This window comes from Dromiciops gliroides, chromosome 4 (genome assembly GCF_019393635.1).
Source record: "Dromiciops gliroides isolate mDroGli1 chromosome 4, mDroGli1.pri, whole genome shotgun sequence".
In the NCBI taxonomy this organism is placed as follows: domain Eukaryota; kingdom Metazoa; phylum Chordata; class Mammalia; order Microbiotheria; family Microbiotheriidae; genus Dromiciops; species Dromiciops gliroides.
This window is the reverse complement of record NC_057864.1, coordinates 317,418,847-317,442,391: the sequence shown is the minus strand read 5'-3', so window position 1 is coordinate 317,442,391 and position 23,545 is coordinate 317,418,847.

The following is a 23,545-nucleotide window of genomic DNA, read 5'->3' as shown; positions in this document are numbered from 1 at the left end:
TCATCCTCTCTCCCTCCTAATTTAACCTAATTTAACTGAACTTATTTATCTTTTTATCTCACTCAGTTGAATTCACCTGTGGCCTAGCACAATCACTGGCTGTCTCAGAACCATGAGATATGGTATGATAACCTTTCCATAACATTTTCAGGTGTCATGAACACATACTAAATTTGGCTTTGATCCAGACACATGGTGGTAAAAAGTGTTACACATTGCATAACTACCTCAACCCTCTATTACAAGTCTAACCATATAAAGGAGGGAATGTAATGGAATTTATTAATTTGATCATTGACAATGCTATGCTAAGGTTTTAAAAATACAGCAATTCAAACAGTTAAAGAAGATAATCCAGAATCCAGACCAGAGTCCAGAATCCAGTTTTCCAGACCAGAATCCAGTTTCCTCCTGATGACATCTTACCACTTCAAGAAGACAAGAGAACTCAGAGACTTTATATGAACTGTTTTGCTTTATTAGCTTTTACTATCTCCTTTCTGTTATATACTATCTGTAACATGTACTCTCTGCAGAGGCTCTCCCTTTGCAAGACTAATTTCAAAGCGTCGGTTCATGAAAAAAAAAAAAAAATCGCCCCTCTGGACAAAAACTTTCCTCTCTTCCTTTTCTGTATTGTTGTTCGCATATTATTAGTCAGCAAAAGTTATTATGTTCTTTTTACTGTTCCATCAAGGAAACATTCCGTTTCTTGAGGAAGCAAAGGGGGGAAATGTGGTAAAATATGAAAGTTTTTAACAGTCGGTTAGGATAACTGAAAGACACCAGTTTTTCAAGGACCACCCTTTTGGGGAGGAGATGAACAGTCTGCCTGCTGCGCATGTCAGACTGCCTGCCGGGTACAGTCCGCCTGCTGCGCATGTCAGACTGCCTGCCAGGTACAGTGCGCCTGCTGCGCATGTCAGACTGCCTGCGGGGTTTTTTGGGACTTCCGGGGTGGAGAGAAGCAGAGGAGCCTTTTTGCCTGCTTGGCGGGACTCCTGACGGCGCGGAACAGATTCTCTCTCCAAAGGTGGCCTTGTCGGTTTGGTGAGTTGTTATAAGGAATATAGACTAAGCTTAGACTTAAGACGATTTGTATTGTGTTTCTACTTTCCTATCCTTCTAACCAATATCACCTTGTGACTATCATAACTATAAATAAAAAGGTCTATCTAGAAAACCAAAAGCTGCTTCCATTTACTAGTTTGGGAGATAAATTAAGGGAAAGGTTAAGTAGGGGAGATTTATGATCTAATATCCAATTTTAAATCTCACACAGTTTAAGTGTTTAATATCCATTATGTTTTCTTTTTCCTGTTTAACTTTTTTATGTTTCTCTAGGGTCTTGTATTTGAAAGTCAAATTTTCTGTTCAGCTCAGGTCTTTTCATCAAGAATGTTTGAAAGTACTCTCTTTCATTGTATTCCCATTTTTTCCCCTGAAGGATTATACAAAGTGTTGCTGGATAGGTGATTCTTGGTTGTAATGTCAGTTCCTTGGCCTGCTTTGAGTGAGATTTTCCCCACCCCTTAAATATATGTAATTTAAATGTGATCATAATCAGTATAATAAACTACAAATGGTGATTTAATTAATCCTAAGTGTTCTCCAGTCTTTTGGAATTTAATAATCTACCACAGAGCATAGACATTGTGTAACTTGTTCTTACTATATTATGTACATTCTTTAGTGGTTTGAGCCAATGCAGCACTTGTAAACTTGACTCTTGACCATTGTCCACCTCTATAGTGTTTACATGTTCAACTAAGGGTCATATAAAAGCTTTGTAGTGATGTCCCTTTTGAAAAGGTGCATTGTAGTTAACCACAACAATAAAAATAGTATCTACTAAGTGGAAGGAACCAATAAGAATTGAGATTTATAACCTGTTGCTTCAGAAATATGTTTCAGGATGAAAGACATGACCATGTTCATTTAGAAATATGCATTAGAACTACTTGTTTCCCTCTTGTGACTACTTGGCTAGATGGCCTTTGTCAGTAAAGTTAAGTTAAAGTTTTAATGTATCCTTTTCTGTACCATTTGTAATTCTCTAAGGGTGCAATGGGAGTAGTCTATAGGAGTATAAAACCACCAGGAAACCTATACTTGGGGTCTTTGGGTACTAGACCTGAGACCTGCTTCTGTTTTTTTTTTAAGTATTACATTATTTTCCAGTAACACATACAGATAGTTTTAACATTTGTTTTCATAGGATGTTTAGTTTCAAATTTTTCTGCCACCCTTCCTTCCCTCTCCCTTCCCCGAGACAGAAAGCAATCTGATATAGATTATATATGTTCAATCACATTGAACATATTTCTGTATTAGTCATCATGTGAAAGAAGGATCAGAACACAAGGGAAAAACCTCAAAAAAGAAGGAAAAAAACAACCCAAAAGTTGAAACAGTATGGTTCAATCTAAATTAATAATCCACAGTTCTTTTTTCTGGATGTTGAGAATATTTTCTATCACGAGTTATTTGAAACTGTTTTGGATTGTTGCATTGCTGAGAAGAGCCAAGTCTGTCTCCATTGTTCATCACACAATGCTGCTGTTATTTTGTACAATGTTCTTCTGGATCTGCTCCTCTCAGTCAGCATCCGTACATGTAAGACCTTCCAGGTTTCTCTGAACTCCTCTTGCTCATCATTTCTTACAGCACAAAAGTATTCCATTACATTCATATACCACAACTTGTTCAGCCATTCCCCAATTGATGGACATTCCCTTGATTTGCAATTATTTGCAACCAGAAAGAGAGCGTCTATAAATATTTTTATACATATGGGTCCTTTTCCATCTTCTATGATCTCTTTGGGATACAGATCTAGCAGTGGTACCACTGGATCAAAGGGTATACACAACTTTATAGCCCTTTGGGAAAATTCCAAATTGCTCTCCAGAATGGTTGGATCAGTTCACAGCTCCACCAACAATGCATTAGTGATACAATTTTTCTACAGCTTCTCCAATATTTATTATTTTCCATTTTTGTCATATTAGCCAATCTGATAGGTGTCAGGTGGTACCTCAGAGTTGTTTTAATTCACATTTCCCTAATCAATGGTGATTTAGAGCATTTTTTCATATGGCAATAGATAGCTTTGATTTCTTCATCAAAAAATGCCTGTTCATATCCTTTGAAAATTTCTTAATTGGGGAATCATGTACATTGTTATAAATTTGATGTAGTTCCCTATGTATTTTAGAAATAAGACCTTTATCAGAAACACTGGCTCTAAAAATTATTTCCCAGTTTTCTGCCTCCCTTCTAATTTTGGCTGCATTACTTCTGTTTGTACAAAAACATTTTAATATAATATAATCAAATTCTCCCATCTTGCATTTCATAATATTTTCAATCTCTTGTTTGGACATAAATTGTTTTCTTCTCCATAGGTCTGAGAGGTAAACTATTCCTTCCTCTCCTTATTTACCTATGGTATCACTCTTTATTTCTAAATCTTGAATGCATTTTGACCTTATTTTTGTATATGGTAAAGGATATTGGTCTATGCCTAGTTTCTGACATATTATCTTTCAGTTTTCCCAGCAGTTTTTCTCAAATATTGAGTTCCTATCCCAGAAATTGGAGTCTTTGGATTTATCAAACAGTAGATTACTATAGTCATTTACTACTGTGTCTCCTGCGCCTAACCTATTATGTTGATCCACCACTCTATTTATTAGCCAGTACCAAATAGTTTTGATGATTGCTGCTTTGTAGTATAGCTTCAAATTTGTTACAGCTAGCCCATCTTCTTGTGCATTGTTTTCATTAGTTTCCTTGATATTCTTGACTTTTTGTTCTTCCAGATAAATTTTTTTATTATTTTTTCTAGCTCTATAAAATAATTTTAGGTAGTCTGGTATGATGCTGAATAGGTAAGTTAATTTAGGTAGAATTGTCATTTTTATTATATTAGCTTGGCCTATCCATGAGCACTTGATAGTTTTCCAATTACATAGATCTGATTTTATTTGTGTAAAAAGTATTTTGTGATTGTGCTCATAGAGTTCCTGGGTTTGTCTTGGCAAGTAGACCCCCAAGTATTTTATTTCATCTACCATTACTTTAAATGGAATTTCTCTTTCTATCTCCTGCTGCTGTTCTTTGTTGGTCATGTATAGAAATGCTGATTATTTATGTGGGTTAGTTTTATTTCCTGTAACTTTGCTAAAGTTAATTGTTTCAAGTAGTTTTTAGTTGATTCTTTAGGATTCTCTAAGTATACCATCATATCATCTGTTAAAAATGAATGTTTTGTTTCTTCCTTGCCTATTCTAATTCCTTTACTTACTTTTTCTTCTCTTATTGCTGAAGCTAACATTTTTATTACAATATTAAATAATAGAGGTGATAATGGACATCTCGGTTTCACCCCTGATCTTATTGGGAATGCCTCTAACTTATGCCTGTAACATATAATGTTTGACGGTGGTTTTAGGTAGATATTGCTTATGGAAAGCTCCACCTATTCCTATACTCTCTAGTGTTTTTAATAGGAATGAGTGTTGTATTTTGTCAAATGCTTTCTATGCATCTATTGAGATAATCATATGATTTTGGTTAGTTTTGTTATTGATGTGGTTGATTACGTTGATAGTTTTCCTAATGTTGAATCAGCCTTGCATTCCTGGTATAAATCCCACCTGGTCATAGAGTGTTCTCCTGGTGATCACTTGTTATAATCTCTTTGCTAAGATTTTATTTAAGATTTTTGCATCAATATTCATTAGGGGAATTGGTCTGTAATTTTCTTTCCTTGTTTTGGCTCTACATAGTATCATCACCATATTTGTGTCATAAAAGGATTTTGGTAGAACACCTTCTTCACCTACTTTTCCAAATAAATTGTATAGAATTGGAATTAATTGTTCTTTAAATGTTTGGTGGAAACCCATCTGGCCCTGGAGATTCCTTAGGGGGTTCTTTGATGGCTTGTTCAATTTCTTTTTCTAATACGGGCTTATTTATGGATTTTATTACCTGCTTAATTTATATTTTTGTAAACATTTATCCATTTCATTTAGGTTGTCATATCTATTGGCATAGAGTTGGGCAAATTAGCTCCTTGTTATTGCTTTAATTTCCAGTTCATTATAGTGAATTCACCCCTTTCATTTTTTTTTTTTTTTTTGGTGAGGCAATTGGGGCTAAGTGAATGACTTTCCCAGGGTCGCACAGCTAGTAAGGGTTAAGTGTCCGAGGCCAGATTTGAACTCAGGTCCTCCTGAATCCAGGGCCAGTGCTCTATTGACTGCCCTACCTAGCTGCCCCCTTTCATTTTTAATAATGGTAATTTGGTTTTCTTCTTTCTTTTTTTAAATCAAATTAAACAGTTTTGTCTATTTTGTAGTTTTTTTTAATAAAACCAGATGTTAGTTTTATTAATTCTATAGTTTTCTTGCTTTCAATTTTATTAATTTTTTCTTTGATTTTCAGGATTTCTAATTTAGTATTTAATTAGGGATTTTTAATTTGTTTTTTTTTCTATTTTTTTTAGTTGCATGACCAATTCATTGATCTCCTCTTTCTATTTTTTATTCATGTCAGCATATAGAGATATAAATTTTCCCCTAAGCACAGCTTTGGCTGCATCCCATAGGTTTTGGGATGTTGTATTTTCTTTGTCAATCTCTTAGATGAAGTTATTGATTGATTCTATGATTTGCTGTTTGACCCACACATTCTTTAGGATGAGATTATTTAGTTTCCAATTAATTTTCAGTCTACTTTTCCATGGCTCTTTGTTATATGTCATTTTTATTGCATCATTATCTGAGAAGAATGCATTTACTATTTCTGCCTTTCTACATTTGACTATGAGGTGTTTGTGCCCTAATACATTGTTGATTTTTGAATATGTGCCATGTACTGCTGAGAAAAAGGTATATTCCTTTCTATCCCCATTCAATTTTCTCCAAATGTCCATCATATCTAATTTTTCTAACATTCTATTCACCTCTTTAACTTCTTTCTTATTTATTTTGAGGTTAGATTTGTCTAAATCTGAGAGGTGAAGGTTCAAATACCCCCACTAGTATATTTTTGCTCTCTATTTCCTCTTGTAAATCATTTAACTTCCTCCCTAAGAAATTGTATGCTATACAACTTGGTGCATACATGTTTAATATTGATATTACTTCTTTATCTATAGTATCTTTTAGCAAGATATGGTTTCCTTGTTTATCTCTTTTAATTAGATTTAATTTTGCTCTTGCTTTGTCTAAGGATTGCTACCCCTGCTTTTTTTCTTTTTTACTTCAGCTGAAGCACAATATATTCTGCTCCAACCTTTTACCTTTACCCTGTGTGTATCTCTCTGCTTCAAACATGTTTCTCGTAAACAACATGTTGTAGTACTCTGATTTTTAATCTACTCTTCTATTAGCTTCTGCTTTATGGGAGAGTTCATCCCATTCACATTCACAGTTAAGGTTATTTCCATCCATCTTCTTTTCCCCTTTGTACTCTTTTTTCCCTTCTTTCAGCCTATTCCTCATGACCAGTGTTTTGCTTCTGACCACTGCTTCCCTCAATCTGCCCTCCCTTTTATCAGCCACCCTTCCTTTTCTTGCTCCATTTCTCCCCCGCTTCTGCCCTCTCTTCTATCAATACCACCCTTTCCCTTTCCCATTTTGCTTCCTTAAAGAGTAAGCTAAGTTTCTTTATACAAATGGGAGTGTATGTTATTCCCTCCCTGAATCAAATCTGATGAGAGTAAGGTTGAAACAATACTCAACCCTCCATTCTTACCCCGTATTGTAATAGGTTCTTTTTTGTACCTCATCATATGATGTAATTAATCCCATTACTCCTCCCCATTCCTCTTTTCCCCTTAGTCTCTTTTTCTATTTAGTTCTGGTCTTTTTTTTTTTTTCAGGAAACCTTGGAAGTCCCCTCTTTCATTGAAGGTTCATCTTTTCCCCTGTCAGAGAATACTCAGTTTTTCTGGGTATTTGACTGAATATTCTCTGACAGGGGAAAAGATGGACCTTCAATGAAAGAGGGGACTTCCAAGGTTTCCTGAAAAAAAAAGAAAAAAGGGGGTGGGGGTGGGGGTGTTGTTCTATGAGGTTAAACTGTTTACATTCCTATGAGGAAGGAAAACTTTTAACTTTGGGATATGTAATATGTATTTCTATTAAGGTATCGTTATTAAATTGACTTTGATGTGATGATATAAAGAAATTTAAGGAGCAGAATAAACTTTCCAGGATCAGCATTGTTTCCTTTTTGCCCATTTTCCCAGCCTATTTCTTGATTTTTAACTCTTGGTTAAAGTGGGGCACTTTGTCCAGGGTGGAGGGTGTACTGTTCCAAGCTTCAGCGTTTGTGCAACTGTTTTCAGAGATACTTCCAGGAATTTGTAAGTTTTTAATGTTTCTAAGATGTTAGGATTTACAGAGAGGGATGTTTACCACTCTCCTGGCCTGTGCTCTGGTCAGCAAGCAACCACATCCCTTATTTTGTGCTCCTCCTCAGTGGCTGCAAGCTCCAGTGTGCTTGTGCTCCTCCCATGCCTGGCACTTACACCTAAGACTGTGTCCTGGATGAGTATGGGCAAAGCAATGGAGTTTCAAATTAGTGATAGCAAAGAGATCCCTATAATCTCCTTCTGGCCAATTTTTTGACCCCTTTACAATCTGTGGGCTTAGTTCCTGTGCCTGGAGCTGTGTCTACCCTGGGGTTGGGCTGCATTCTACTCTTATTCTGGTAAAAACAGACCTTTCCTGCTGACCTTCTAAGTTGTCTTTGGCTGGAAAATTATTTCACCCTGTTTTTGTGGGTTCTGTTCTTCCAGGAATTGTCTTCTGGCATTATTTGAAGGTATTTGGAGGACTTTTGGGAAGAGCTCAGGCAAGTCACTGCCTTTCCTCAGCCATCTTGGCTCCAACCCTCTCCCCCGACTTGGTTAAGAATTAAGGAATCAAGGGTTTACGGGTCACAGTATGGATGAAGAATATGATTTTATAAGGGAAGGTAGAGGGAAAAGAAAGTCAATAAACTATGATTGGATAAGGGGATTTCAGAATTCTTGAATATAGAAGTAATATATCTGCAGGTAATAACAAGATCAAGGGTATGGTCTTCTTTGTATGTGGCTGTCGTGGGATGGAAGGATAGCTCATGATATATGAATAGGTTGAGGAAATGACTGGTTTGGTTTTTTGAGAAAGATTTAATATGTATGTTGTAGTTCCCCAGTATGGGGGCAGGAGAGGAGAAAAAAAAATTGTGTAGATAGCAGCTTCCAGAATTTTGATGAGATGGTAGATGGGAATAGCATGTACCCTTAAAGGAAGAGAGATTTTCATGCACTAGAGAGAGGGATAGAACCAAGAAGTGGTAATGGGGAACAAGGAGTATCTCTACTACTCTCTCCCACAACAGTAAATAACAGATAATGAGGGAAGGTGCAACCAGTCCTTAAAAGAGTGACCACGGAGGCTATTTCATTGGGGGTGTGGGGGGCAGGTTTCAATAAAAGCTAGTAGGTGGAAGGAGTGGGAGAGGGAAACAATCACAATGAAGGGAAGGTTTGTTTTTTTTACCTATGGAACAAGCATTCCTGGGATCACAGTTAAAAGTCTAGATAGTGTATAGCTGACACTTTTCAGTGAGAGGGTTGAAGGAGTTGAAGATTAGGAATCAAGTGGCTGAGGGTGGGAGATGGGTTTTATATGATTATCTACAGCTGGTCATAGTTACAGAGAAGTGAAGTATATGAACAGGTGTGAGAATATTCATCATTAAGTAGAGGGCAAAATTCCTATACACAAAGGAGGTTGGAGATTAATCTGGAGGCAATTATAATATGTAAAGAATTAATTGTTATTTGAGGTTTTTATGACCCCATCTTTTGGCTAGAATTTGCGCAGTGGCCTGGGGCTCAGACTCAGCACCTCTGTAAACTTTACGGTGTTCCACCCACTGGTTGTAGCTATCACCATGGTGCTGACACCTCTAGTCATCACCATTCCCTGACACCTACATGAGCCTGGCAAAATTATAATGACTGTAAGCCCAGTGAGGGCAGTCATGTGACTGTCAGAGGGGCCAGCCAATTGGCTTGGGGCTGTGTGTGGTCAGTTGTGTGGGGTCTGCTGGGAAGAAGGGAGGTTTTTCCGCCATTCTAGCTTGAAGCTGGAAGGACACAGGATGCTGCTGTGTGTTCTCAGCTGATTCCTGGGCAGTGGTGTGATTCAGGTTGCATTATTTCCCTTTCCCCATTTTATTTCCTTTCCCTTAATCCTACTGATCTTATTTGTGTGTGTGTGTGTGTGTGTGTGTGTGTGTTTAAGTTCGTTCTTGTTAAATACATCCTGCTCTGTCTTGAGGGAGACTGTCGGTTTCCTTCCTTGCCCCAATATTGGGGCGAGCCTCCTAGCTAACACTCCCCAATTAAAAATTGGTCCCTACAAATATGCAATGAGAGGCACACAGTGAGACAGTCAAATGGGGAGTTATGTCTCACAAGTACTATTTCTTCCAAACGCTGGAGATTGGGCAGGAAAGGGGCACAGTTAAAGATGGAAATTGATTCTGCACAACTGAAGAAAGTTCTATTCCCGACCAGTTTTCCTTATCCACTTACTTCAAAGGATGAATACAATAGGAGATAGAAAACATGAAGTCAGAATGTAGGCTGTTCCTCTTTGCACCAGAGGTTATCCACATCCCATTTGTGATATTTTGGAGCTCGTGGTTGTCTTCTGCTGTCACAGATGAAAGTCACTGCTTTAGTGTAGATGGACTGATCTAACTCCTTGCAAACTTCCTTCAGGCGAAATTCTGTGCACAGCAGAAAATGGAAGGCATGAGACCTTCCATGGTTTGAGGTCTACTCACTTAAATAGGCTGACAATGATAATGTAGAAACTGAATCAACATTTTGGAATGTATTTCTTTGGTTCATAAAGTATTTCTGCCTCTATGAATTAACCATATCCTGGCTACTAAAACAAACTTAGACTGCATTAATAGAAGCACAATGTCTAGAACAAGGAATTTTATAATTCCATCATATTCTTCAGTGATTAGAATATGCCTCCAGTATTTTTGTTCATGAACAGATATCAAACCTTATGTAGGACATTGACAAATTTGCACAGAGCAATTTAAAGATGACAAAGCAAGAAAGCTAACCATACAAGGATCATTTTCATGACCTGGGGCTATTTAGTCTAGAGAAGAGACTTGGAGGATGATAAAGGTTTTAAGGTTTTGACAAAAAAGGAGACAATATACTTCTGCTTGGCCTCTAAGAATATATAAAAATTAAAGTACAATCTCCTAGGGGCAGCTAGGTGGTGCAGTAGATAGAGCACTGGCCCTGGATTCAGGAGGACCTGAGTTCAAGTCCAGCCTCAGACACTTAACACTTACTAGCTGTGTGACCCTGGGCAAGTCACAACCCCAATTGCCTCACCAAAACAAAACAAAAATGTATAATCACCTAGCATGTGAACTGTCCTTTACATTTGAACTTTCAAGGCAGGTTTTATAGGTACATTTAAAGTATTTTCCAGAGGGAATTCCTCTTCACCTACAGGTTAGATTAGATGGCCCTGACATCCCTTCTTCATCTGAGATTATATGATTATATAATTTTCTATGGTTGCATCCCAATTGGAAGTGAGTCAGCCAAATTCAGGATACTTCTTTCTATAATGGTTCCATCATTTATAAGATTGCAGGTTAAGAAATCATAGTATTATAGATTAAGACATGGGATGGATGTTAGAGTCCATCCAATTCAACTTTATCATTTTATATATTGAGAAAGCAAGGCTAAGTGACATGTCTAGGGTCACTGAGCTTGTAAACTTTAGAGATAACATTTTCCTCTTCTTCTTCTGTCTTCAAAGAAGATAACTTCAAATGGAGTTTCATGAAACATAAAAAATAAAAACAAACACACTGATATTGGTGTAAGCAAAATATTATTTTATGTAGCACTTTGAAGGTTTAAGAATGCTTTACATACAATATGTAATTTGTGTTCCATAGCAATTCTGTTAAGTCCCATATGTACTAAAACTCCCATTCTAACAAATCAAGAACCTAAAGGTAAGACTGGCTTCATGATTTATGTTGTAATGGCTTTTCTCTTCAGTTCTTAGACAAAATACTGTTTCATAATGACCAAGTTCCTGTATTTCAAAATACCCTATATTAACTTGTGTCCTGCTTTGCTAATAGGAATATTAAGGCAATATGGAGTGTGGAAAATTTTGATCTATTTAAGAGATTCAACTTCAAGTTGCAACAGAGAAAAGGAAAGTTCCTTATATTACAAAAATAAATAAATAGAGAATCATCAAAATTAGAACAATCTGAATAGGTGTTATATTTAAATTACTCCATTAGGAACAGACCATTAAAGCTGCTTAAGTCCACTTTACTCTGTCTCACCGGGATAGTATAGCTTATGTTATACTACAGGCAAAAACATCAAGGTAGTGTTTTAAATAAATGGCTCATTTAAGAGCAAGTCTTAAACATCTATCTTTAATTCAAACTACTTTTTTTGCTGTCTTATCAACAATACATTGTATATATGTATGTATGTATATATATATATATATATATATATATTCATTGACATATATCCACTTTAACAATAAAAACAATTAATAGTCATAGTAAGCATTCATACCCAGGTCTTCCAATTTTTTCATTATATTATTGATATCTTGATATCATTCCTAAAATAATGTGAGTGGATGGGGTTTGAGAAACTATTTTACAATAACCTGAATTTTGCAGATGAAAATCTGAGACTCAGTGAGGTCATTTAACTTAGCCAAATTCACACAGTAGTAAATGTGGATTATATACCCAGATCTTTTGACTTTAGAGCCAATGCTCAAGAAATGTTGGGAGTTATACTTCCATCCTATTGGGGATATGGGAAAAATAAATAAGAACAGACTATGATTAGAGATCTCACTGTAAATAGAACTAATCCTTGCCATTTTTTGTTTGTTTGTTTCTGTATCTGGAGAAGTTTGCATATTTTTTGTACTTATGCTGAAAGATTCCTTTGACAATTGATAAAAGTTGTATATTTTCTTTCATTTTTCTCCTTGGGGGATGTGCATCCTCACTGCAAATGGCTTTAAAGGTACACCTAAAATCACTATGGTACTCATTATTTTGATACCATTTCAAGGTCCTGACAATTTTTTTGGTGTGAGCATAGTCTTTTTTTGTTTCTATTATTATTATTTATTTTTTTAAGACTTTCTCTTCCAAATTCTCTTCCTCCCTCCCTCCCAAGTGTCTGAGGCTGGATTTGAACTCAGGTTCTCCTGAATCCAGGGCCAGTGCTTTCTCCACTGCACCACTTAGCTGCCCCCTCATATCTTTTCTTTGGAGCAAAGCTTGGTCATTATAATTTCATTATGCAATTTAAGTGTTTTGTGGTTGTTGGAGTTTTCCCAATTACAGTGTTATAATCATTAAATATTTTACTTATTTTGATTCTTTTTTCACTCTAATTTAGTTCATTTAGATTTTTCCATATTTCTTTTTATTTATCACATACTTTACTTCATAAAGAATATTAATATTCCATTTTCTTTACATACAACAATTTATTTTAACATTCCCTAATTTGTAGACATTTACTTTTTTTTAGTTGTTTGCTAGTACAAAAAGTGCTATCATAAATATTTTGGCATATATGAATTCATCCATTCTTTTACTCAATAACCTCATTAGGATATAGGCCAAGCTTTCAAAAATCTAGATCAAAGGTTAGGGAAATTTGGTCACTTTGTTTACATAATTCTAATTTGCTTTCAAAATATTTGTACCATTCCATAGCTCCACAAAAATGTATTGCTGTGCCTATCTTTCTACAATTCTTACAACATTGACTATTCCCATTTTTTGTCAACTTTGTCAATTTGCTCAGTTGTCTGGATTTGTACTCATATTAATATTTATTTAGAACATTTTCTCATTGAGTTCTTAATGGCTTTTTTTTTCTTTTGAGAACTTTTTTTTTTAATCCCACAAATGTTTCTTTAAACTATGAAGAAATTTATATGGGTTTATGAACCAACCTACTAAAATTTTTCCCCCAAAAAATGAATCTCCCAGGAAACATAATGATACTTTCCTCTTTAAAATAAGACGTTATGAGACTTTCCTATTTTTTGGTAGTTGTAGTAGCAGCAGCAGTAGCAATCTAGTTGAAAAATGAGCTTGATTCCTGAGTTTCCATAACCAAAGAATTCATCACCTTGAAGTATAACAACTAAGCACCCCTACTTAATTTTGTTGTTTGACTCTTCAGTAGACCACACAGACTGTCAATGGAAACTTTGATGAAGCCTTTCTAGTTTGGGAGAGTCTTTCTGTGATTGTCCTCTACTAGTATAGAAATTAGGGTTTCCTTTATTCAATAATGTATTAGAATAGGATTCTTGTGTGCTTGAAAAAAATAAATAGATCTATCATGTAGGAAAAACAAAGAATAATAAAACAGCTAGACTACCCAAATGATACACTCATATCTAAAAATGGTAAATAAATCTAAAGAACTAAATCATAATAATTAAATTCTCTGTATATATTTGATGTTATGGACACAAAGCACATAGAATGAGATGATATGGCTGTGTTGTTATTTACATGGCTAGAAGAGGAAGCCACACTGATGAAAGGAACAAAAGAAGTAAGAGGTAGTTGAGGAGAACATTAAGATTAATGCATTTGTAAAATAAAGTAAAGTTTATGACATTTTCATTACAATAACACTATGGTTTTGATCATTAAAATATTTACTTTGTACCCATTTTGAGGCAGAGAAACTGAGGTCTAGAAGTCATAAAGTTGGTAAGTAACAAAGTCTGATCCTCGTGGCATATCTACAAATTGGCAAATTGAGACATGACTTGAAAGGAGACTATTTTTTAAGTAGGAAATAACCAACATTTTTTTATTCAAATGTATATTTCTTCCTTCAAAGTAATTGTTTCTGGAGATCCTACCTGTATTGCAATGATGTTTCCATTGCCCAAAACATTTTTAAAATTCTTTTGCAATTACCTCAATAAAATTATTATTTTATAAGTTCATATTATAAGTTCCTATAAAAGAAGTGGGGAAATGATATAACCAGATATGGTTTTACTCTTCCATTACCTGAATTGAAAAGATAACTTTTATTTGGATCTCATATTAAAGAAAATGGTTGAGTCATAGCATATTCACTTTTGAAGAGACCTTTGGGCTCTATCATTATTATTACTGATATGAGGTTAATCTGGGACTTGTTTGGTATTGTAGAAGAAATAAACCTTATAGCATGGTTTCTTAGTTAAAACATAACTCCTGAGAGCACATCCAAGTTCTTAAACTTTTAATCTACAACAGTTATTGGGAAAACTATGGTTTCTCTCTTCAGCCATGAGGAAAAAGTGAAAGAGGGACATTGTTCATTGAATAGAGAGTAATAATGGAAATTAAGACCACATGCCCTAGAAATGAAAACATTAAGTTTATCACATTGCTATAATTGACAGGATTTTTAAAAAAATACAAAAATAGTTTGGATCAAATTATAAATGATAGCACCACAAATGATCACTATGTAAAGGCTTGTATCTAAGGGTTACATGCATGCAGATGAGCATACTTCCCTATAGTATATCCTTTGGGATCACTATTGGTGATGTCTTATATTTGTCTTTTTTTTTTGTAATAATTTCCTCTGATCCTCACAACAATCTTGTGAGATATGAAGGTCAATAAAAAACTTACTATGGTCAAACATTGAAGGAAGTAGCAAGATCTGTTATAAAACCAGCTGCCATCACTGTAATTCTAAGAATTTTTACATTATTCTCCAAGGTTTTTTGTTTATTTATCATCTATCTATCTATCTATCTATCTATCTATCTATCTATCTATCTATCTATCTATCTATCTATCTATCTATCTATCTATCTACCTATCTATCTATCATCTATTTATCTATCTATCTATCATTTATCTATCTATCTATCTATCTATCTATCTATCTATCTATCTATCTATCTATCTATCTATCTATCTATCTATCTATCTATCATCTATCTGTTCATTTATTTGTTCATTCATTTGCTCATTTATTTTAGAAGCAAGGCTCTACTGCCAGCCCTTTCATAGATTTTTCCATTTAGCAAAATTTATGGTGAGCTGGAGACTTCCTCACTAATGACTCATCAAGATCACTTGGAAACAACTAATCTTCAAATTACCAGCTGCTGAAACTATTCTGTCTATAAGTAAGATTGACTTTGGACAGTAAAGAGGATAAGTGACACAAAATATATGTATGTTACCTGATTAAATATTGTTTGAATTTTGAATGGAAACCTTAGAAGGCTATTCATATTCAATTTCAATTTAATATATTCAACTAATATGTTTTTCTTATAAATAGATTATTTCCCCTGAGTTTTTATAGAAATACCCTTTCCCTCCATGATCGGTTAGCTACTTGAAGTTTTCAAGCTATATTGGAATTTCTTTTCTTCCCCTTCCCTTCAGTGCTATAGATCCTATTGCTTGTCTGTAACTCCTAGAACTAGAAGTGATACTTGCTAATTCAGTACTGGACCAGGATAAGGTCTTTACGGTAGATACTAGCCGGTTAGCATTTAAAAGGAAGATCAGAAAGAGAATTCAACTATTATTTTTTTGCCCTCTTCCCTTAGCTATCTGTATTTAATCAGGATATAAACTCATTAAATTAAAGATTAGAATTATATGTTTAAAAGCATAAATAAAGAATAACAATGGTATAAAAATGCCATAAAATTGGAACTATTTTTAAAGTACTTCAGAATTTTTAAAAATGCACAACAGAATTAACATAGGAATGGATTATAATAATTTAATCAGAAACTAAACTAGTGCAAACTAATTGCCAGAGCAAGGAAATCAAAAGAGCCTCAAAAGTGCAATAGTCAACAAACATCCAATTTACTCGCATAAGGAAGAGATGTCTGCCAAAGACAACACTAATTTAGAATAGAAAGGCATTTGTAAAAACTTTCAAAGAAGGATGATAGATAGTTATGAGTCATAATGTTTCCTAAGTAAGAGAGAAGATGAAGTAATATTTTTGTTGTTGGTGGTGTGGTAATTGGGGTTAAGTGACTTGCCCAGGGTCACACAGCTATTAAGTGTCAAGTGTCTGAGGTCAAATTTGAACTAAGGTCCTCCTGAATCCAGGGCCAGTGCTCTATCCACTGTGGCCCTTAGCTGCCCCTGAAGGTAAAGTCATATTAAAGAAATCTTGGAAAGTTATATGACTAAAAAAAGTTACCCCAAAGTCATTTGAGGACAAAAATGTAAAGAAGATTATAAATAGAAAAAAATTGTAAACTTTTTCCATATTTATTTTTGTTGTTGTCCTGTTATTATTGAAATCCCCCATTTTTTTTCCAATCAAGTCTAATGGAGACAACAACCTAGCTTCTTACATTATATTAATATATGCTTATAAAAATATAATAATGATTATAAGAACAAAAATGAGAAAAGCAACTGGATTGGAACACATGCTTATTACATAGATTAATCCAGCAAGTTATACAATTATTGGGACTTTAAAGAATAAATATGAATTTAATCTGGAAGGGAAATTTCCAAAAGCATGACATAATTTTATCTTATATACAATAAACAGACAATTGAGAGATTAACTGTTCCTGTACTTTATGTCTACCATCTAAACAAAATAAAATGTTAAAGATATAAGAATCTAGAGCTTATCACATCTTACTTCCTCATTTATGTAGGTAGAAAATATAAGCCTAAAAGACACCTAGACTAATCTAGACATGAATCAAGGATATTACCAATGAGGTTTAGTAGAGGGAGAAATAGGCCTTTATACATGACACTTAAAAATGGTATACATCTTTACTTTTTCACAATGAGCTGAAAGGTATAATAAATACAAGATCCCACTGATTCATTTGTTGATTAAAAAACAAAACCTCCACATTTGATTGGTAAATTATTTATAAATTCTTTTGTGTTATTCTCCATCATTATGTACATATGTATATGTATATGTGTATGCATATTATATATGTATATATGTGTGTATATATATCTTATATATAAGACAAATCAATCATTCAAGTTTTATCATTAAACAAAACAACAAACATAATCTTTTTCAGTAACTGTCTGACAATAAGTTGAAGACAAGGCATAAAATCAGCAAATGTGTTTTGTAAATGTGATAGAGATCTAGCACAGAATACAGATTTGTAGTTAGTGACACTCTCCAGATATTCTAATTTGCAAGTGGCATTGTGGTGACTGCATTGAGTCCTAAATACTGTTGTGCCTCCTGCAAGAGATTCATGATGTCTCAGATATTTTGGCCTAATGATTCAAATGGGAAAGACTGAGTTGATGAAGAATGTTTGTTTTCTGAATTTTAACTTGAATTTGGATAGTTAATCTTTAAGTCTTGTACATCAGTATATACATCTAGGACAGAAAGTATAGATGCAGATTGACTTTAGCCCAAAGTTGAACTGGGGAAGGAGAGCAGTCTGAATGGTCAACAGTAAATAGCAAAGATCCTTTATTGACCCCTGTGTTTCCCATGTAAGCAATACCACATCTTTTAAATATCAATACTCCAGAGCAGCTAGGTAACAGAGTGGATAAAACATCAGGCCTATATTGAGGAGGACCTGAGTTCAAATTCAAACTCAGACACTTGACATTTACTAGCTGTGTGACCCTGGCCAAGTAACTTAACCCTCATTGCCCCCCCCCCAAAAGACCTTCCACAAAAAAAAAAGAAAAAAGAAAAAAAGAAAAAATATTAACACTCCACTTCTATTACTATATCATAGAGAGACAGGGACTACCTGTGTTGTGGAGAGGAAAAACCTCAATTATATGACTATGGAATATCTCATGGCTCATATGAAAAGTCTGTGCCACATAAATGAGATATTGAAAAAATCAGGAGTGAAAAAATATTATGAAGGAATTGTATAAAAAGAAGAGTTGTTGGGTTTTGCTGGGGGTCAAATACAGAGGTGGAAGAAAAGTCAAAATACTCTCCTGTTCTCATTAAGATTCAGGTAAAAAATGTTTGTCAAGGTCTTTAGCATTTTGAGTAGTGAATCTTTTGCAAACTCTTGAGGACATGTGAACGAGAGAAGTATAAGATGGGACATCATAGATCAGTTATGATTTGCATAATTGTAGGGAACTTCTATATTAATGAAGTAAAAAATCCATTTGAGTATTTTAGTGATCTCTCCCTACTTATTCATCCCAAAATATCTAGCTCATCTCCTTACTCCAACCAATCCTCAAACTCTCTCCAATACAATACTCAAAATATTTTGGGATTTAAGTAGGTTTATATGAACTTACCTGAGAATCAATCCCTCATAATAAAATCATTCATGTACATACAGTGCCAGACTCACATGATGTGTTGTTTAGTTTTGCTAAATTGTTTTACTTTCCTTTTTTGTTTTTAATTTCAGTTATAAGGAATTACTTTCTTGGTAGTAGCATAAAGAAAGGTCTAGTCACAAATAAATGTAGTATAAAAGGGAAAAATAATAATTATATATCCACAGGGTGAAGTGTTACTTGTTTATTTGTTTTATGTACTATACATACACATATGCACATAATATAAATATATATGATATGTATTATGCTTATGTATATACATACATGTAAGTGAGAATATGCACATATTTGGGTTTTTTTTGTTTTGTTTTTAAGAATTAAGGACTAGTTAAAAACAAGCTTGTTCCAGCTGAAACAATAAGTACAACCAATAACAGAGAAAGATCCATGTGAATGATATGGCTGAGCACCCTGTACTCAGTATGCTCACGAATAAATTATACTAGTTCACTGAGATGTCACTACTAAAGAAGAGAGCTCAGAGAATTCCATAATTTTTTTTTCAGCTGACCCTATATGGATTCCACCAATTCCTCCTTCAACCTCAATTCCTTCCTCTCCCTCCTCAAACCAAACACATTTTTTTTAAATACAGGGGAAAAAATTCTGTAAATTTCTTCAGAAATTCACAATTCTTGAAAGTCAGAGAAGTTCTCATTATATGTTGACAAAATCCCTCCTGTTTTCCCATAAGCCTGTTTCTCTTACTGCCTTATAACTGGAGTTGGAGAACAGCTGGCTACTGACAAGCCTTCATTTGTTTTCAGGAACTTGTTTTTACCACTTGGTCCTCTTTCCTCCAACCTGCTGCAAATTTCATTTTATTCCTATCTCCACCTGAACATTGAATGTTTTCCAAAATACAAAAAATCTTAGAGATGAAAAAGCTGGCTTTTGGATTTTTTTAGGATTGTCTAATCCAGTATAGAATACACACACACACACACACACACACACACACACACACACACACACACACACACATTATTTTCCTAAAGGGTATTGCCATATACATTTCTGCTTGGACAAAACAAAATGGAAAAGGACAAAGAGGGGATGATAAATATATTTTAATGTCCAATCATTTATATATGTGACATAAAGTTACAAGCTTGAAAACTTGTCAAAGACACATGTGCATAGTCCATTGATCTGAGTGAAATTAGGCTTCCTTTCCACTAACCCTGCTGGAACATTTATATCTTCAGTGTTTGTAAAATGAACAGATTTTTTCATGATCCATAATTATATAGATGACCTTTTGAAAAATCATCAGGACTCACATTTCAGAACATGAATGAATGAAAGTGACTACAGAACACTAGCATTTATTTGAATATGAAAAGAGTTGTCCTGTCTGCTCAGAAGGGAAGCATCCTCAAGGGCTGATTTCCTGAAGCCTCACCATCATTAACTTGGGCCCCATTGTCCTACACCTGGCTGCTTTCACTAGCCTGGATACTAGAATTTACTAGAGGACTGCAACCAGATGCAGCAAGCAGGAAAGATGTCACATGCCATGTGGGATGGTAATATAGTGCACCTGACAACTGGCAGAGCCTTTGGAAATGAGGCTTAATGGTAAAATGAGTGCAATTAAGTGTGCTGTAACATCTCTGCTGTCCCAGAGTATGAGGATGCTTAATGTGACTCATCAGCCCCATTCCAAGCTCCAGACACTTAGAAACTGAATGAGCACAAATAGGAAATTTCACAGTAAATCAGAAACACAAAAGGACTATAAATATGAAAAAATTCTATGTCTTTCTGGTTCTGTCTCTGTATATCTGCCTCTATGTATCTCTCTGTCTCTATCTCCTTTATCTCTCTCTGTCTGTCTCTGCCCCTCTGTGGCTCCCTCTGTGGCTCCCTCTGTGACTCTATCTCTCTGTCTCTTTCTCTCAGCTGCTGGCTCCCTTTCAATAATACAGCTTCATTGTACATAGTACAACAATGCCAGGGTCTTCTTCAATTGAATCTTATTGCTTTTGCTATATTTGAACTCCATAATAACTTTGCATCAAACAAACAGGACACTCTACACATTTCTGAGTATCCCTGCTCATGGAGTTTTTTAGCTTCACTTCCAAACTCAAAACAATATTGTTTAATCTGAGCTAAGAAATGACCCTACATTGACCAACACAATAGCTCTAATCTGACCATCATTTCTAAAGCAATCAATAACACCAAGAGTCACAGTCTGGAATTGCAGAAATTGCCTGTTTCAACAAACACAACAACCCCAAAAAGGCAGGATATCATTTTATGCTTTTGCTGATCGATTATTGTCTTTATGAAAAAGAAAGAATGTTCTAGGGAATGGGGTGGGTAGGGTGCACATTCCAAGGTGATAGGGAAATATAAACTTCCACTACAGTCAATAAAACCATAAATTTACTTTTCAGAGAGAGGGAAACAAGGTAGAAGAAAGTAACATCCTAAATACTGAAAAGAAAATAGGAAGAATCAGACAAATTTCCCCAAGAAATGTCTCCAGAAAAGATATGAGAGCATCTGTTTTAAAGAAAGACCAAATACAGAATCAAAAGTGTTTAACCAGCATGAGTTCAAATCTTTCCAATGGAAATTATTTCTGCATAATGCACTCAGTTGTCATAAAGTTTTCAGAAATGTGTGTACATTTGAGTTTTCCTGAAATAGATAAAAAACAAGAGTGGTTGCATATTCAGTTTCTCACAATTACCATCTCAAACTATAATGCTCAAGCCCAGAGTATCTGAAATCTTCATTATCAAATAATGTAATATATGCAAGAACATTTCTCCTCTGATATGGGGAAAATCAATTTGTAATAGTAAAGTTTAATACATCATCATATGACCCATACTGTTGTTATGACTGGGAAAAGAAAAGAAAAAATTTTACATTCACTGTTTTTGATTTTTTGGTTGTTTTTTAGTGAGGCAATTGGGGTTAAGTGACTTGCCCAGGGTCACACAGCTGGTAAGTGTTAAGTGTCTGAGGCCTGATTTGAACTCAGGTCCTCGACAGGCCGGTGCTCTATCCAGGGAGCCACCTAGCTGCCCACATTCACTGTTTAGAGTTCTTATGTAAAACAATTAAAAATAAAGAGGTTATCATATTACCAAAGTCTAAATATTAAGGTTTCCTAGAAGTCCAGTGGAGTTTCTGACAGCAAGTATTGAGAATTCTCTTTTTCATCTCTCTAAAGAATTCCTAGGTAAAAATCACCTTGGTCTACACCCTGAGAATAACATTAAAAAATATTAGAACACAATCACACACCTACCTGTTACATGGTAAGAACAATGAAACTCACAACTAGATTTATCAGAAGAAAATGTGTGTGGTGGCTGGTGCAGCAGATGGCCAAATTGATGAGTATTCAAGCATTTTACATATACCAATTTATGTCCAAATTATTCTTTTTGGAAAATAGATTAACCTGGGAAATTTATTTTTTGTTTGTTTGTTTTTGTTTTTGTTTTTTTGCGGGGCAGTGGGGGTTAAGTGACTTGCCCAAGGTCACACAGCTAGTAAGTGTCAAGTGTCTGAGGCCGGATTTGAACTCAGGAACTCCTGAATCCAGGGCTGGTGCTTTATCCACTGCGCCACCTAGCCGCCCCCAACCTGGGAAATTTTAGCAAAGATGTGAGCATGAACTGAGAAGAAATAATTATTAGATTCCAGCCTTTGTTCTATTTTATATCAATGCAGCAAAGTCTGGTTCATGCTAAAACTTATTTTTAATGTGTTAGATAGAGACTGAATTCTCTGAAATACATTCATTTTATATATATGAACAGTGACTTTCACTTTTTTACTCACACATAAAGTATCTATTACAGCCACTAAGTAAATAAAGCCTAGCACCAATACCATTGCATACATTTTAACCCCACTGATAGAGGTTATAATATTCTGTTGCTTGTTGCATATTAATTAGTAGAATGATAAACAGTCTGCATATGGCCCTTCTTTCACACCACTGAGAGCCACACCATGAAATGCTATATCACCCTTTTGATTATTTATTTTCTTCTTATTATTTTCCCCATATGGCATTCTAAAATAGCTTTTTGACAAATATTCATTATGCCCCTGTCTAGCTCCCTGATTCAGCTGAATGATGAATTAAAAACTCTTATTAGCACACAGGCCTCAGCTGATTTCACATCTGAAGAGACTCCAAAGTATGCAATTTCCACCCAGGTCCATTGTCATACTCACTCGCTTGTCTCCATTTCTGACTTTCTCTGGAGGTAGAAATTGAAGATTAATTTAGGCAGAAAAAAGTCTGTAGGTCCAAGTTCTTTACTTTTTTTCACGTCAATTCAATAAGCATTTATGAAGCACCTACCTTGTACAAGGGACTGGTCTGGACACTGGGGATTCAAAGACAAAATTTAAATAGTCTCTGACTTCAAATAACTTATATTAAAGAATTAACCACACAAATGTAGGTAATGCTAGAATTGAACAAAATGCATTTTTTGCAAGACAGAAAAATGATGTTACAGTCACAGGAATACCAGCCACTTCTTCTGAAGATTGCTAAGTTAGACCATATATTTAGAGCTGGAAAATGGACCTTTAAATTTATGTGCTAAATATTTTCATTTTAGAAATGAGGAAACAAATGAACAGAAAGATAAAATGGCCTGTCCACAGTCACACAAGAACTAAAGGGAAGAGTTGGGATTAGAACTATGTGAGTCCTGTGGCAGAGATCTCTGAAATGAATTTATTGCTTGAATAATCCAAGTACATACTAGTATTTTTATAGTCAGTTTCTGACAGGATGGGTGAAATGATCCACTAACTTAATTTACAAAATAAAATATACTTTGCCCATGAAGAATAAAAGGTAGGAATTTTGGTAGATAGATTTCCATAAGGTATTTTGTTGATATAGAAGAGGAAACAGTCCAGAGAGTTATAATATGTTTAAAGGCTTATTATAACAAATTTAGGCTCTGACTATATACTTTACGCAAATGTTAGCTAGGGTGTCTTTGAAATGCAGTTTTCTAAAATTTGGGGGGCTTATGGGAAAATAACCACTCCTTTGAGATAAACATCT